Source organism: Podarcis tiliguerta, assembly GCF_965153285.1.
Source record: "Podarcis tiliguerta genome assembly, chromosome: 8".
NCBI classification, from domain to species: Eukaryota; Metazoa; Chordata; class Lepidosauria; order Squamata; family Lacertidae; genus Podarcis; species Podarcis tiliguerta.
Window position 1 is genome coordinate 32,375,059 of NC_139541.1, and position 17,113 is coordinate 32,392,171.

The window sequence follows — 17,113 nt, forward strand, 5'->3', positions numbered from 1 at the left end:
AGAGACATTGGATTTTGACTTAGGAGCATTGGCAGAGGAAGCTGTCATCTCTTCAAGGGGTGCAGAGTTGGAAGGGATCCTAAGGGTCATATGGTCCAACTCCCCACCATGCAGTAATCACAGCTAAATAAACCCTGACAGATGGCCACCCAAACTCCAACGAAGGAGAGCCCACCACCTTCTGAGGGAGTCTGTTCCACTGCCAAACAGCTCTTACCATCAGATAGTTTTTCCTCATGTTTAGTTGGAATATCCTTCCTTGTTCAATTGGTTCAGCTCCTACCTCTGGTGCAGCAGAATACAAGCTTGCTGCATCTTCAATAGGCCAGCCCTTCAGATATTTGAAGTCAGCCAAGATCCAGGACCAGCATCAGGAACTGGCAGGGTCAGGAATGTGCTGAGGGGGCCGCAACCCTCCAGGGGGCCTGTTAACAAGAGCCCCTGCTCTTCAGTGTTGCACCCTGCTTGCTTGACTCTCATTCTGGTCCAGGGCAACAGTTCTGGAGAGATGGAGGAGGCACAATAGATGCCACTGCTTGCTTGTTCACTGAGTGTCTGCCTGGCAAGGGAGCAGGGAGCAGATGGAAATAGTGAGGAAAATGAGGATGGTAATTATGGTGGTGAGGAAGCAAATTCCCCAAGAGAGCGGGATCAGGTCATGGGTAGGCATCTAAGGCCCGGGGGCCGGATCTGGCCCAATCGCCTTCTAAATCCGGCTTGCGGACGGTCCGGGAATCGGCGTGTTTTTACAAGAGTAGAATGTGTCCTTTTATTTAAAATGCATCTCTGGGTTATTTGTGGGGCATAGGAATTCATTCATTCCCCCCCCCCCAAAAAAAATAGTCTGACCCACCACAAGGTCTGAGGGACAGAGGACTGGCCCCCTGCTGAAAAAGTTTGCTGACCCCTGGGTCAGGCTGTGTGACTTCCCCAGAGCCCCCCCCCCAAAAAAAACCCTGGACATGGCTATTAATATGCTTTGCTCTGGTGATAACAAAAGGCCGTGATAAATAAACTTTGGAATGTTCATCTTATCTTTTGAATCCTTTTCATATTGCTTGAGGGGGGCGAGAATGTATCTTTTTGCAAATGTATTTGCCTGCAGGAGATAACAAAGTGGCTGGCTGACTATAGCAGGAGCCGTAGTGATTCCATCGCAATCTGCAAGATCGGTTTGGGGTATGGGGCAGCTCCTCTGATTGGTGCTGAATGGCTGCCATTTTAAATTTCCCACAGTGCCCTGGAGCAGCTGACATAGCGTTGCTCCAGGGCAACATGGGATAATTTAAACTGCTTTCCACACCTCAGCCTAGAGGCCCGGGGTAGGCATCAGCATCGTTGGGCTCTGTCGGACTGCGCAGGCCTTCCCTGCTGCCTTCTCTTCAGGATCTGAAGGGGAGGCTATCCTTCACTTCCTGATAGAAACACAATTGGCGAAAGGTTGTGTCTCAGTGGTAGAGCATCCCAGGTTCAATCCCTGGCGTCTCCATATAAGGCTGGGAGAGACCTTATGGGGTGGCACAAAGCACGGCTGGTGAGGGGTCTGGCCTGGGAAATAGGAATGTGAAACAAGGAGATAGAAATAGAAAGGCTTGTAAGGCCCCATTTGACCCTCAGGCCTGAGGTTCCCTACCTTTGTAGTATGGGGTAGCATAGTAGGTATCTTTCTGGAGCTGCTTTTAAAATTTGCTCTGTTCCTAGGTGGAACACATGGATACGTATGCTGGATCTTGGAATGGGTAGGATGTTCTGTCCTTCCAGTTGTGCAGGATGAGGTGACTGGCAGCCAGTTTTGCACAAAGAAGCCTTTTCCCACATCCCAGGGCTATATCCTGGAAATGGCTAGCACATTGCCAAGGTTCAGCCAGAGGCCAGGAGTTGAGCCAGGGTGTTGGAGCTGACAAAATAAAGCCAGATTCTGTTGTAAAGCCTCCCCCCCCCCCAACAGAGTCTTCTGAGACAAAGGATGACAATGCAACATCCTTGATCCAGAGGAGCACTCATCTTGCAGACATACCTCTAGGGCTGGTCCTGGATTCAGCTCTTCTCCTGACTCCTCAGTCTCATCCCCTGGAGAAGACAAATATGAGCCCAGGGTCATGGCTGGTCTGAGCCACCACCGGCAGTCACTCCAGCACTGTGGTGACAAGTTGTATATAAAAATGAAGGGTTTTCTGCATTTTAATTCATAGGTGTGCTTCAGCTACCAAGAAGGTGGAATAAAAACATGTACTGGCACTGTCTTTGGGCAAGGACCACGTAAACCAGTGTCACTGGTTCCTGGAACCAGTCAATTAAGCCCTTATTGGTAAATTTACCTGGAAACTCTGTTATCTTTCATCTCAAGTATCTCCTTGAAGATAAAAATAAATAAATAACCCTAGCCATGGCAAAATTTTCTCTTGGAATTAGTAAGAATTAAAAATCCACATGTCTTGCATAAAACACAGTGACTGCCTAGTAATGTATTTTCCATACGCTGTACTTTGCTTTTGAAATTGTTTTTTTGGTTATTGGGACCTTAATAAAGAATGTGTGTAGTGTCACTGGAGCTCACTTAAAAATAATGATTAACATCCAAACTGGGCCATTATGGATAAATCACCAAACCATGGTTTGACCAAAAGGAGCAGGTCTTGGGCTCACACAGTCTCCTTCCCATGCATGCTACAACAGCCTATCTATCAGACCTGGTTCACAACAAACCATAGGGTTTTCTAACACCCAGTTTGGGGGGAAATATTGTTTGCTACAAAGTAGAATTGGTCTGTGCTTCACAGTTCTCACCTTCAAACAAACAATAGGTTGCCTGAGAAACATAGTGTTCTCAACTGAGATGTAATGGCAAACTATTGCTCTACCCAGGCACTTGTCTTTTGTGTCAAATCAACATGCTGGGAGAGAGAGAATATGGACAAACCTGCTCTGAGTCCGGCTTCGGCTGGGGAGGGCGGGATATAAATAAAATTTTATTGTTTATTATTCCTCTGCTGTCCCTTTGAGCTGGGACAGTTGACCTTCATGAGCTGGAGGTCAACTTTCTACAACTCTCTCTATTTGTGTTAACCATCCTTCCTCAAACTGGAGCCCTCCATCTGTCTTGGACAATACAACTCCCATCATCCCTGACCAGTGACCAGGCTACCTGATACTGCTATGAGCGTGCTTCTCTAAGGCAAAACATCTGTCACAAAATCAGTTGTAGGCCAAAACATCTGCAGGGCAACACTGAGAAAAGCTGGTGTAGGCTCTCTGTTGCAGTATAAGGATGTCCATGGCTGCTAGCCACAATGACAATGTTCTACCTGCATTGTTGGAGGCAGTATGCTTCTGAATACCAGTTGCTGGAAACCACAAGAGAGGAGAGGGCTCTTGTGCTTGGGTCCTGCTTGCTCCCTACTGTGTTGGCCACGGTGAGAACAGGACGCTGGGCTAGATAGGCCTTTGGTGTGGCCCAGCAGGGCTCTTCATAAGTTCCACAGGGCTCCAAGATGGTTGATGGGTGGGAGCTAACATGCTCCTCTCCCCTGCCTCAAGCATTAGCGCAGAGGAGAAATGCCTGAAGAGGGCTTATGGTTTGTTGCAAACCAGGATGTCAGGAGCAGGTCAGCAATAAAACACCCGTTGCGTCTGTGAAGTCAACTCTTTATTCAAAGAAAACAAAATAGTGCAGGCTTAGCGATCGCAGCAATTCTTCCCAATAGATCTTGCATCAGTGAAGGAGTTTCAAGGACTGGAGGTCCCTGCCTCCTCACTGCTCTCTAAGGCTCCTCCTGCGGTTCCTTCCCCAGCAGCCTAAGGCTGCTTCGTTTTGTCTCTCTCTACTCCACCCTCTTCATTTCTCTGTGTGTTCTGGGAGACCAAGGGGTAGGGGAGCTAGTCACTGCAAGAGGTTCCCCAGCTTCCCACCAGTCTTCTACATCCAGGCAACCCCATGACACAGGAAGTCCAGGGAACTGTCAGAACACCCTTGGAAGGAGAGAGAGGGAGGTTTGAGAATGGGAGCATGAGGAAAGGGCCCAGGTGGTCAAACGATGGTTTGGCTTCCCATTGCTTCAGAAGTATGTTTCAGGGGAAAGGGATGGGCTATGGACTTCTACATTTCAGAACGTATACTCCCCTGTTCTCTTTTTCCTCTCTCTTTTGTAATCATCTCATTTTCCATAAGGATGTAATTTGCAGCCCTCTTTTTTCCTTTTTAACAATTAACACCTTCCCAGCCCGCCCCCAGCCCCCTCCCCCCAGTTATTTTACCCACAAAAGAAGCCAGCCTCTCTTTGCTTCCATGCACAGATCCCAAATGTAGGTCATACAATCTAATAACTTTCAGCCCCTCGCTGACAAAGTTTCATGCGAAAGAAAAGAGAGGAGAAGAAGAAGTAGTAGGGGGAAAAAACCTGGAAAAAGAAACACACAATAACTTGGCTTTGACCTTGCACTCTTCAAAAAGGAAGTTACTTCTGAGCCACAAACATCAAAAAGAATAAATAATTGTTTTTCTTTTTTGTTGTTATGATATGGATCATCTGAGCAGTTAGTGGTAAGCAAGCCGCCTTTGATATGGTTTAGATGCCCTGGTGCTCGGCCCTCTATTTATGTCAGCGTGTTCCTGTTCCCACACCAGGAAAGTAGAATCCCTTGATTAAATTCATATTTGTTTTAATCTTTCCCTGTGTCTGATCTCAAGCTCAAAGATTCTAATGAAAAAGTAACACGTCCTGCTGGGTTTAGTGCTGATGTCAGGCATTCATGCGTTTGTCCTGTTCTAACCTGATAATGCCAGAAAAAGCTCAGAACCCCAAACGGCTCAAAACTCCAGCCGGTTCGAAAGACAAAAGGTATTTGGGTATTTCATGTGGGGTGTTTCCCCCACCTCCATACAAGCCGCAGGCCTCTTTTTGGTGGTGGTCTCTCTTTTTATAGCTATAAAAAAATGTTTTGTTTGTAGAAGTAGCAAGAAAGGAGGAAGAAAGAGAACCCCGATAAACAACAATTTATAAAATATCAACTGGCCACAACAGGGAGTTTAATTAATCTGACCCAGGATGTAATTTTGTATGCAGGGGACATTCATGTGTAATCTGTAGGAGTGAGAAGAAAAGAAAATCGATGGGCATAAGAAGGAATGATAAGGAAGAGAGAGGTTGTTTAATTAGGCTGGCCCTCTTTTGGAATATTTATGTAAATGTTTGAGACTTTTCCAGGAGCGTTTGAGCTGCTTGAGTACTCAGTTTTGTTGCTCTTTGCAATTACCAAACCAACTTACGCAACTTAGGCCACATTCACACCATCAATTTAAAGTACTATGATACTACTTTGAACCGTCATGGCTTCCCCCAAAGAATTCTGGGAGATGCCATTCATTGAGGGTACTGAGAGTTGCTAGGTGTCTCTGAGCAACCCTCAGAACCCTTAAAAAACTACAGCTCCCAGAATTCTTTAGAGGATGCCACAACTGTTCAAAGTGGTAAAGGTAAAGGGACCCCTAACTATTAGGTCCAGTCGTGACCGACTCTGGGGTTGCAGCGCTCATCTTGCTTTACTGGCTGAGGGAGCTGGCATACAGCTTCCGGGTCATGTGGCCAGCATGACTAAGCCACTTCTGGCGAACCAGAGCAGTACACGGAAACGCTGTTTACCTTCCCACCAGAGCGGTACCTATTTATTTACTTGCACTTTGACATGCTTTCGAACTGCTAGGTTGGCAGGAGCAGGGACCGAGCAACGGGAGCTCACCCAATCATGGGGATTCGAACCGCTGACTTTCTGATCGGCAAGTCCTAGGCTCTGTGGTTTAACCCACAGCACCACCTGCGTCCCAATGTTCAAAGTGGTAGCATAGCGCTTTAAATAGATGGTGTGAATGTGGCTGGGGTCTCTCCAACCCCTACCTGAAGACATCGAGAAATTGAACCTGGGACTTTTGGCACACAAAGCAGATGCTCTACCGATGAGCTACAACCCTTCCTCTCTCATACTGAACCAAAACATGCACAGGAAGCAGGAAGCTTTACCATGTTATTAATTCTGCAGACTATAATCACGTGCTGCTTTTTGTAGGATTGCCTGTTTCCTTTTTATAACCTTTTTGTTTACTCTTCTTTTGATTCCTTTTACTCTGTTGTTGCTTTTGTTCTGGGACCCACAAGATCCAAGGGTGGGTTATGGATATATTAAAAGCGCAATATTCAAATCATTTTTAAACAAATGCAATCAAAGGAATGGGGTGAGCTGCTTACAGCTGTTCATTTAACTATTATGAGATCCTGTAAAGATTTAAAGGGCGCAGCATTCGGCTACAGCTATGAGAGAGTTTGGAGGGTACCTTGAGTGGAAAAAACTTAAATATAAATTGAAAGTAATTAGGGAGCAAGCAAAGAATGATTACTTTGTAGTAGAGTGGGATGATTTTATCTCCTTTGTTAATGATAAAACTAATGACCTATCTCCACATTATATGAGGCCTTGGACGTTTTAAAGTAAACAACTCTTTTGACAGACTTAATATATTTTCGTATGTATTATGTTTTGCATTTAAGCTGCTCTTGCTTTGCTACAGTTACCTGCTGAGGCGTAATGGGACATTCTCATTCTTAACGACACTTGGAACCAAAGAGTCATTTGGTTGAGGGGGGAGGATTTAGTTTTGCTTGAATTAATTTATTTGTCACGGTGGTTCTGCCTATGATGTTTGTTTGCTGAGTGAGGGAAGTGTAATGCAATTGTTTCGACATACGCTATTGAAGAGATAACTTCCTTGGCTAATGTGTTTACTTATTGAAAACACAATAAAATAATTTCAAAAGAAATTGGGGGGGGAGCGAGCTCTAATGTAGAGAGAGCGGGAGAGAGTAAAAGGGCAGGGTAAAGAGGTGCGTCTTCAGCATGCAACGGATACTTCATAATAAAGGTTTCACGGGCACCTTTGTGTGGGGAGGGAAAACCACCACTTAGGGTTTGCCACAAAGAAAGTGCTCTCCAGCATGGCCACTCCTCAAACTTCTGAGGCCAGTGAAGCTACCAAGAAAGGACTCTCTGGTGGTCTTAACACCTGAAATGATTTGTAGGGAAGGAGGCACTGTTTCAGATAATTGGGTCCCAAATCTTAAATGCTGATGTGATCACCTTGAGTTGGGACTGAGGGGAGGGGGGATGACTAGCAACTAACCCAGCTGCTTTTAAAACAAGGGTGATACAAGTTCTAAATGGAACACAATCCAGTAATCTGGCTGCTGCATTGGTTGTTCCTGCCACTGTCCTTGGGGAGGTGACCATTTTGAGAGCAGCGAGAAAGAACTGCAGCTATTAAAGAAGTTCCCTTAAACGATTTTCCAGACGTCCTGGCCGTTATCCTTGCACAGAGACACACATTCGCTTTAGAAATCAGACCGGGATATGTAGGAGTAGCTTGTCTCTTGACAAGCAGAACTACCCAGCAGACCCAAACATAATCCTGCCAGGGAAGAGAGGAGGAGAAAGTGGTGGCAGGGAAACTGAAACACAGACCTCTAATGTTTTTGGCAGACGTGTCTGCTCCTACAAGTGGGCGCGTAGGCAAGTTGAGATTACGGCCTGTGTTTCCAAAGACGTGTGCAGTGGGGGTGATGCTGAGCACGCCTGATAGCAAATAATAGGATTTATACTTGTATCTCTTACTCGCCGCTTTGAAAATGCATCTCTGCAAGCGGGAAAATGCTGAGCAGTACAGAATTTAATCGGATGATGCCAACATAAACTGCTTCTCCTCATCCCCCACGTTAAGCTGGAGGTCAGAGCAGTCATTTCTGCTACTTTGACACCACCAAAAAAAATCATACACAAGGTGTTTTGCTTCAAGAACTGGCCAGTACAGTCATACCTCGGGTTAGAGCCGCTTCAGGTTGTGTTTTTGTGGGTTACGGACCGCCGAAACCCAGAAGTACTGGAACGGATTACTTCCAGGTTTCAGTGGTCACGCATGCGCAGAAGCGCCAAATCGCAACCCGTGTGCGCGCAGACGTGGGTTGCAAACGTGCATCCCGCATGGATGATATTCGCATCCCGAGCGTCCACTGTACTTAACAGGGCTAGGGACAGGGGGGGAGAATTGATTCAGTTCACACTGAAAGGTGAACCAATCCAGTTGCCATTAGGTTTGGATGAATATGTCAATTTTGGGTTCTCATTTTTTCAGTCCTAAGTTCAGTTTTGTATGTTTCCACATCAGCTTGAGATTTATTTATTTTTAGGATTCATAAGTGTCAGAGCTGGCTCCGGGTCCCAGCTCACCAAGGACCCACGCTAGCCGGTAGTACAGTATCAAAGTCTTTATTGAAGAATAGTCTCCATTTCCAAGTCTCAGCGTCCCAGCTCTACGTCTGGACTTTAGACCGGCGAAGCTCTGTCTGAGTCTCCGCCCCCTGTGCACCAGTTTAAGACTCTAATCTTACTCCACCTCTTCCTTCTCTCTCTCTTCCTCTGGGTCTTACTACCCCCCGGGGTCTCTTCCCTCCTGGACTCTTCTGACGCAGACGTTGACCCCTCTGACTCCTCCCCCTCTCTTCGGCGGGCTTTAGGACCTGGCTCCCTACCCGGGCTGCCCACCTTGCCGCCCTCCTGTACATTTGAACTTGGCGCGCGCGCGCGTTTAACTTTCCTGATGACCGTTTCCTCGCTCCCTGACGAGGGTGTGGCCACTCCTGCCTCACGTTCTCCCTCTGCCTGCGCGCTCCCTGATCCCGATGCCTTGGACTCCTCCCCCCTACTGCCCTCTGGGGGGGACGCTGGTCTGGATTTCCAGCTGCTACTCTCTGAGTCCCCTCTGGCCCCTTCTTCCCGAGGTGTCCCCCTGGGCACTCCCCTTGCCCTGACTATGGGGGCCCCTTTCTGTGAATCCTCCGAGTCACTGGAGAGACTCAGAGACCTCGGACTACTGTCGTAGCTGACATTTCCTTCGGACTCTTCCCCCTCGCTCTCCGTTTCCTCCCTCTCCTGTGACTCTGCTCCTGAACCCCTGACATCCATCCCCCCTCGAAGCCCCCCCTTCCCCCCTCCCCTTCCTCCGGCGGGGGTGCTGGGTGCGCCGTCGTTGTGGGGGTGAATGGTGGATACAGTTCGTCCCCCGTGGCGTGCATCCAGTTAGATAAATCCGGCTCGTCCTCCGTGTCTTCGCCGACCTCGTTCTCCTCTGCTTCCATCTCCGTGCCGCCATGCTCGAACCCAACGTCCTCCCCCATCACGTCCGTGTCCATCACACCCTCGTTCCCCTCCGGGTCCGTTGCCTGCCAAGGGCCCCTCAGCCACCTCTCCTCTCCTCGATTGTCCCACCAAAACGAGCGGTCTGAGGCAAACCCCGAGGGCGAGCCCTCCGGTGAACGTGTTTCTATTGCTGGTTCCTCGTCCGAGGTGAATCCCTGGAACGTGCTGGTAGAAAGCGTGGGTGTGAAAAGCCAGTCGTCGAAATACTCGGCTGGCATGGGCCTGTGTGGGAACAAGGCATGAAACTCCTCTTTGAGGAGAGGTTCGTCCAGGGCATAGTCCGGCACCCAACTGTTGGCGCTGGCCGGGGTACCTTCCCTTGCGAGAAAATATTCTACTCCCTCTTCCCCCCATCTCGAGTCTAAAATCTCTGTGACCTGGTTGATGGGTTCCCTTCTTGGCGGCTCCCTCCTTGGGGGGGTCTCTCTATACGGGTCTGGTGCCGTGCCCTGCGCCTGAAATCGGTGAGGTGCTTTGTAGGGCGTGATCACCGACCTATGGAATACTGGGTGCATTCTGGATCCCTCCGGAAGTGTCAACCGGAAGGCCACCGGATTGATCTGTGCCTCAACTAGGTAAGGTCCTAGCTGCTTATGTCCGAGTTTCTTCTTAGCTAAGGATCTGGTCGGCACTGCGTGGGCCGCTAACCACACCCAGTCTCCCACCTGTATGTCTTCCCCAACCCTTCTGTGCTTGTCAGCCTGCAGTTTGTATGCGTGCTTTGCAAGCTCTAACTGCCTCCTAAGCTGTTCGTGAACTTCCTGCAATTCTGCCGCCAAGACTTCCGCTGCCTGTGGTTCCCCCTCCCCCAGTCTCTCTAATCCTGGGAAGGTTCTGGGATGCCTCCCGTTGTTGGCGAAGAACGGCGTCACCCCTGTGGACACGTGCTTCGTGTTGTTGTAAGCGAACTCAGCGAGCGGCAGGTAGTCCACCCATGTCGTCGGCTGTTGATTTGCATAGCATCTCAGGTACTGCTGCATGATGGCGTTGACGCGCTCCGCTTGTCCGTTGGTCTGCGGGTGTCTCGCCGACGCTAGGTTGATCTTGACGTTCAGGAAACCCATCAGCTTCTGCCAGAAGCTCGAAATGAACTGGCGCCCCCTGTCGGACAAGATAGACCGTGGCAGTCCGTGCACCCTGAAGACGTGGTCTATGAACAGTTTGGCGGTCTGTTCTGCCGTGGCCACCTTCGCGCACGGAATGAAGTGGGCCATTTTGGTGAACATGTCCACCACCACTAGCACTGCCGTTTTACCCCTTGAGCTGGGTAAATCCGTGACAAAGTCCAGGGCCACCCTCTCCCACGGTTCGCTTGGGGTCGGAAGCGGTTCGAGCAGTCCTGCCGGAGGTTTGTGCACTGACTTGGCCCTTTGGCAGGTGTCGCACCTCGAGACGTACTCCGCGACTTCCCCCCTCATCTTGGGCCACCAGAAATCTCTGGCAACGAGTTCTGCCGTCTTCTCCTTGCCGAAGTGCCCGGCGGTGGGCGCGTCGTGCAACTGCTGCAGTACTTTCGCACGGAGGTCGTCTCCCGGTACATAGAGTGCTCCTCTGCGGATGAGCAATCCGTCCCGTATTTGGAACTCGTCGCCTTTCGCCGTGCCCTTGCGCACCTCCTCCATCTTGGCCAGTGCGAAGGAGTCCTCCTGCAGTGCTCGACGGACCGCCTCCAGGTCCACGGTTGCGGAAGCGCACGCCCACGCTTTCGGGGTGAAAATGTGCTTGGCTGCTGCTGGTGCCGCTTCTTCGAGGTATTGCGGCTTTCTGGACAGTGCATCTGCCATTATGTTGTTGTCGCCCGGGATGTATTCTATCCTGAAGTCGAAATCTGCAAAGAACTCTGCCCATCTGATGTGCCGCTGGTTCAGGAACCTTGCCGTGCGCCAGTACTCCAGGTTCTTATGATCCGTGCGAACCTGCACTGTGTGCTTGGCCCCAATGAGGAAGTGCCGCCACGCCTTGAATGCTGCATGAATGGCCAGCAACTCCCTGTCCCAGATGGTGTAGTTCTGCTCTGACTTGCTGAGCTTCCTAGAGTAGAAGGCACACGGTCTCCAGTCCCCATGTGGGTCCTCCTGCAACAGTACGGCGCCCACGGCTCTGTCTGAGGCGTCCGTCTCAACTCTCAGCGGTTTGCTGGGATTCACATGCAATAGCTGCCCTTCGGACGAGAAGAGACGCTTAAGGTTCTGGAAGGGCTGCTCCGCTTGCTCTGTCCAGATGAACTTCTTCTTCTTGGAGCTGAGCGTGTCGGTAATGGCCGCTGTGTGCATTGCGAACCCCTTGATGAACTTGCGGTAAAAGTTGGCAAACCCCACAAACCGTTGGACCTCCTTCCGATTGCGCGGGCTCTTCCAGTCCAACACTGCGCGAACCTTGGCGCTGTCCATGGCGAGCCCCTTGTCCGACAGCTTGTAGCCCAGGAAATCCACCTCCTTCCTGTCGAACTGGCACTTCTCCAGCTTGGCGTATAGCCGATGCTCCTGCAGTCGCTGCAGAACCTCCTTGACGTCCCCCTCGTGGGTCTCCTCAGATTCTGAGAATATCAGGATGTCGTCCAAGAAGCAGACGCAGTTCTTGTAGAGGAGACCCGCCAGGACGTGATGCATGAAGGCTTGAAAACAGTGGGCGCCATTTTGTAAACCGAAGGGCATAACTCTGTATTCATATGTGCCCAGGGGCGTGAACATGGCAGTCTTCCACTCGTCCCCCTCCCGTATGCGAATCAGGTTGTACGCCCCTCGCAGATCCAACTTTGTAAAAACGCGTCCTTTCCTCACCGTTGCAAGCAGGTCATCTATTTTGGGCATTGGAAAGGCTGTGGGCTTGGTCTTTGAATTTAAGAGCCTGAAATCCACTACAAGCCTCTTTTGGGGCGTGTCCTTTTTCTTCACAAAGAATACAGGGCTGCCCCCCGCTGCTTTCGACTCCCGGATGAAACCGCGCTTTAAGTTGAGGTCTATGAACTCCTTGAGCTCCTGCAGCTCGTCTTCAGACATGGAATACAGTTTCCCGGCTGGCAGCGTCGCCCCTGGCAGGAGGTCAATCTGGCAGTCATAGGGCCTGTGGGGAGCAAAAGTGCTGGGGATTGCTTCATTGACTTGTCTGACTGGACCCCAGTGCCTCTTCCTCCAGCCAGACTCTGTCGTTTAACTGTTGCTGTGGTCTCAGTTGAGTTGCTTCTTTGACTGTTGCCGAGGCTGCAGTGTGCTTGTGGAGCCTCTGGGGACACTCTTTCGCCATGTGGTGAGCACTGTCGCAGATGTAGCACTTCCTGTTCCCTCTAGGAGGCTTCGTTTTGACTGCTCCCGGCGTTAGGGCTCTGGTAGCTGACTGAGCCCTGGCACCTCCGATCTCCATCGGTTCCTCTCCCCCTCCCTGCGAGGGTGTGGATTGCGCACGCGCTGCTTCTTTGGGATAGAAGGGAGGTGCTCTGGTTGGTGCCCTTCCCCAACGTCCGTCTTCTCTGTTGCAAGGACGTTCCTCCAGATGCACCCCGATCTCCAGAGCCCTCTGGACTACTTCCTGGGTGCTCCTTGGCCTCTCCCCCCTTCCAATCTCCGCTTTTACCTCTGTATTCAAGCCCTCCCAAAAGAGGTCTCTCACTGGGGCAGAAGCTTTGTCCCATCCCAGGGCATGGACCAGTCCGAAAAAGCGTGTATGGCCTTGCCCTGTTTAAGTCCATGTATGTCCCTCCTGGCAATATCGATGTCTATCTTTGATAAAAAACACGAATCCATTGCTTTAATGAAAGCCTTCGCATCTTGGAGCGCCGGATCATTATCCCTCCATAAATTTCTCAGCCACGTTTTGGCTTCCCCATGCAAATGGGATAGGATAAACCCCACTTTCTCTCTTTCATCTCTAAAGTCTTTGTCAAGCAGATCCAGCGCAAACAACAGGTCTGCTCTGAAGTTGGGGTACTGCTGCAAACTCCCGTCAAAATGAGATACAAGGCTGCCTCCCCTCTTTCCCAAGCCAATGCCTTCTGCTTTGGCTCCAGGTGGCCCCTGTTTAGAAAGCACGTCCAACCTTACTTGGAGATCCCGGCAGGTGTTACTCATTTCCTCCTCTCTTTTTCTGGATGCAATTACCTCCGTGCTGAGTTGTGTCACAGCTGCTTGCAGGGCTGATATCTGCTCTTCCGTCGTCATCTTGCCTGAGTTTTGTGAGCTCTGGAAGCACCCCTCCTCTGCCCTCGCTGCGTCGACTCACGTGGCGAGGTTCTTGGTGCCAAAATTTTAAAAGTGAGACAGAGCTTACTGTCAGAGCTGGCTCCGGGTCCCAGCTCACCAAGGACCCACGCTAGCCGGTAGTACAGTATCAAAGTCTTTATTGAAGAATAGTCTCCATTTCCAAGTCTCAGCGTCCCAGCTCTACGTCTGGACTTTAGACCGGCGAAGCTCTGTCTGAGTCTCCGCCCCCTGTGCACCAGTTTAAGACTCTAATCTTACTCCACCTCTTCCTTCTCTCTCTCTTCCTCTGGGTCTTACTACCCCCCGGGGTCTCTTCCCTCCTGGACTCTTCTGACGCAGACGTTGACCCCTCTGACTCCTCCCCCTCTCTTCGGCGGGCTTTAGGACCTGGCTCCCTACCCGGGCTGCCCACCTTGCCGCCCTCCTGTACATTTGAACTTGGCGCGCGCGCGCGTTTAACTTTCCTGATGACCGTTTCCTCGCTCCCTGACGAGGGTGTGGCCACTCCTGCCTCACGTTCTCCCTCTGCCTGCGCGCTCCCTGATCCCGATGCCTTGGACTCCTCCCCCCTACTGCCCTCTTGGGGGGACGCTGGTCCGGATTTCCAGCTGCTACTCTCTGAGTCCCCTCTGGCCCCTTCTTCCCGAGGTGTCCCCCTGGGCACTCCCCTTGCCCTGACTATGGGGGCCCCTTTCTGTGAATCCTCCGAGTCACTGGAGAGACTCAGAGACCTCGGACTACTGTCGTAGCTGACATTTCCTTCGGACTCTTCCCCCTCGCTCTCCGTTTCCTCCCTCTCCTGTGACTCTGCTCCTGAACCCCTGACAATAAGCATTTTTGTGTGAATTTCTTCTACTACACACATTTTTATTGCAGTTTTGCTCAGCAATTTTTGCAAAGCAATTTTCCCTAATGTAATGCATTTCTGTATGTTATTTTCACCAATAAATGCATTTATATGCACATTTTTATCCTACTACATAGATGTTTAAGGGGAGTCACATTGAAAAGTACATTTGATGTTTTGTGGAACTTATGTGACCCATATGTTCAGATTCAGGGTCAGATTCTTCCACCTGCTTCTCAGCAACCAGTGTTGATCCTGCCTCCATCTCCTAGGACTCAGAAACACCAGCACAAACCCACCTTGCAAGCTCAACCCACCCTGAGGATTGCCCAGTCTCATGACTACAGCCATTTGCTATGCTAAGTGTTGTGCCTGTCCTGTCCTTTGAAGCAAGGTGCAGGCGACATGTTGCTTGTTGGACTAGCGCCTTAGCTTGCACCTAGCTATGTATTTCATCCTCTTGCACACCTGCTGTACCTTGTAACTGTGCCTTGCCTATGTACCACTCTTATTTAAGCATTAAAGTCTTTGGCAGAAGCCGAGCTGGGAGCTGGAGTTCCTCTTCTGGCAGTGAAGGCCAGGACACTTGGAAACCCGTTTGCTGACATGTACTAAGCAAGGCAGAAGAAATGAATATGTGCACCAATTTCAGCAAGTGATTATGTGTACCATATGTCCATAGATCTCAAAAATCTTTGCCAGTCTCCTTCCTGTTATTGGTGCAATCCTACTGAAACTACCCTCAGCATTTGGAACTGTTTATCTGTCTCATGGATGAAAGCCAGTGTTGAAAGTTTGCTGCAAGCAAGGATTTTACAATGCTCCATCGCCAATGGGCATCACCAGCAGTAAACCTGAAAGCTTGAAAGGAAACCACACTGTCCTTCTTAGCAAAGCTTGTTAGTTACAAAGCATGCAGGGCAAAGGGATGGAGCCTTATTGCATATGAGTGACTACAGGCTACATCTCTCTATCTCTCTCCTGATACTTTCTTCAGATGAGCAGCTTCGGATAACATCACTAGAGTTATAAGATCATAAGAACGCTGCTGGATCATGCCAAAGGACTGACTAATCATAAGAACATAGGAAGTTGCATTATACAAATTCAGACCATTGGCCCACCTAGCGCAGTATTGTCTCCTCTGACAGTGGAGGACATACACCTTTGCACAAATTAATTGAAACAAAGCATGTTTTCTATCTTACTCGTAATCCTGTACTCAAAACAAACACGAAAAGTCAGTTGATCATTATGGTGTCGGAAGCCTGCAGCCAATAGAAAGAATGATGCGCTCACCACAATATATTGAGGTTCTACGAAAGAGAGTTATTCCAGAGTTGGAAAAGAGGTATTCTGATGGTACTGGGATATTGCAGCAGGACCTAGCCCCCTGTCACGCATTGAAAGTGGTGAAGAAATTCATGACAGAGCAGCAAATACAGGTACTTGATTGGCCAGGGAATTCCCCGGACGTAAATCCCATTGAGAATTTGTGGGCTATATTCAATACTCACCTCTGTGCTGTAGACTGTACGGCTATGGAGAAGCTCATTCAGGCGCTGATTCAAGTGTGGTACAGGGATCCAAAAATCAACAGTGACTGTTCAAAACTACTAGACTCCATGCCAAACCGTGTTCAAATGCTGCTTAAAAATAGCGGAGGTCATATACGTTACTAATGTATATATATGTGAGTTTTGTACATGTATATGTGAGTTTTGTACAATAAACTACATTGTTTGTTTCAGTTAATTTGCACAAGGGTGTAGTCATCTTGGCTAGTAGTCACTGATATCCTGATCCTCTATGGGTGGCATCGTGGCAGCAGACTTTGTCTCCTATCTATGCACATTCCTTAAAACATTTGTAGAGAGTCCTTGCCCTTATAGCTGGAGGGCCTTCTTCATATGATTGGGAACCAAACCTGTATACAGTGGTGCCTCGCAAGACGACAAGAATCTGTTCCGCAAGTCTCTTCGTCTTGCGGTTTTTTTCGTCTTGCGAAGCAAGCCCATTAGCGGATTAGCACTATTAGCGCTATTAGCGGTTTAGCGGCTATTAGCGGCTATTAAAGGCTTAAGGGATTAGCGGATTAGCTGCTAAAAGGCTATTAGCGGCTTAGATCAGCTGATAAGCGGCTTAGCGATCAGCTGTTAAGCGGCTTAGGGGCTTGGGGAAAAGGGGGGGAGGGAAAAAAAAAACCCAGGAATCGCAAGACATTTTCGTCTTGCGAAGCAAGCCCATAGCAAATTCGTTTTGCGAAGCACCTCCAAAACGGAAAACCCTTTCGTCTAGCGGGTTTTCCGTCTTGCGAGGCATTCGTCTTGCGGGGTACCACTGTAGTTTGGTGGTAGAGCCTTCTACTGCAGTGCCATGCTTATGGTACCCTGTTGAATGTCTATAAGAGGATAATAGTCATTCAGTGCGCATATATATGTGTGAGAGAGAGAGAGAGAAAGAGAGAGAGAGAGAGAGAGAGAGATCTGGCCAGACTGTGTGTGTGTCCCTGAGAAATAAACATACAATTTCTGAAACTCAGAAAATGGGTATGGAGACAAACGCAACCATATTCCTCGAAACTGGATTAATAAGAATTGAGGCAAGAGTGTGGCTTGCCACTCTTAATTACTGGCTGAGACTAGCCTTCCTTCCGAGCGACCTTGCTTCCCTGACTATTATAGACAAATTTCAGTCCACATGGAAACAAGCAGTGGAAAATATAATAGCAACTTTAGGATTCAATCCACAAATCCAACTCAACATGGGGCACGAACAAGCAAAAAACAATATTTAACAGCGTGTGGTAGATATAGAACGACAGGTAGACCTA

General features: G+C 49.4%; 2 long non-coding RNA genes across 2 annotated transcripts in view; one reads left to right on the plus strand and one right to left on the minus strand.

Annotated features, from left to right (window-relative positions):
- The window catches only part of LOC310682779, a 72,063-nt gene that overhangs the window by 14,091 nt on the left and 40,859 nt on the right, over window positions 1-17,113 (plus strand). The window contains exon 2 of the long non-coding RNA XR_014514140.1: window positions 14,488-14,645. This is a non-coding gene — a long non-coding RNA (uncharacterized lncRNA). The remainder of the gene's footprint in view (window positions 1-14,487; window positions 14,646-17,113) is intronic.
- Window positions 35-17,113, minus strand: part of LOC310682801 — a 63,457-nt gene continuing 46,378 nt past the window's right edge. Inside the window, exons 2-3 of the long non-coding RNA XR_014514175.1 lie at window positions 2,018-2,070; window positions 35-555 (exon numbers count right to left, since the gene is read on the minus strand). This is a non-coding gene — a long non-coding RNA (uncharacterized lncRNA). The remainder of the gene's footprint in view (window positions 556-2,017; window positions 2,071-17,113) is intronic.